We start from the raw sequence: 440 nt of genomic DNA, 5'->3' as shown, positions 1-440 counted from the left end.
GGCCAAAGCGGAAGTGGCCAAAGCGGAAGTGGCCAAAGCGAAAGTGGTCAAAGCAGAAGTGGCCAAAGCAGAAGTGGCCAAAGCGAAAGTGGTCAAAGCGAAAGTGGTCAAAGCAGAAGTGGTCAAAGCAGAAGTGGTCAAAGCAGAAGTGGCCAAAGCGAAAGTGGTCAAAGCAGAAGTGGCCAAAGCGGAAGTGGCCAAAGCGAAAGTGGTCAAAGCAGAAGTGGCCAGAATCACATTTGAAAAAAAAACAAAAAACAATTGCATTTGAAAAAATGGAATTACATTAAGTCAAAGCAGAAGTGGCCAAAGCGGAAGTGTCCGGAATCACATTTGAAAAAACGGAATTACCATAAGCCAAAGCGAAAGTGGCAAAAGCGGAAGTGGCCAGAATCATATTTGGGGAGAAAAAAAAAAGGAATTACATTTAAAAAAAATAA

General features: G+C 43.0%; 1 protein-coding gene across 1 annotated transcript in view; it reads right to left on the bottom strand.

The window, feature by feature from the left end:
• The window catches only part of ccdc88ab (coiled-coil domain containing 88Ab), a 67,185-nt gene that overhangs the window by 5,006 nt on the left and 61,739 nt on the right, over nucleotides 1-440 (bottom strand). The gene's annotated exons all lie outside the window — the stretch shown is intronic.

The sequence above is a fragment of the Nematolebias whitei genome, chromosome 1, assembly GCF_014905685.2.
Source record: "Nematolebias whitei isolate Nwh7 chromosome 1, NemWhi1, whole genome shotgun sequence".
Classification (NCBI taxonomy): Eukaryota; Metazoa; Chordata; class Actinopteri; order Cyprinodontiformes; family Rivulidae; genus Nematolebias; species Nematolebias whitei.
This window is presented reverse-complemented; position numbering and strand designations above follow the sequence as displayed.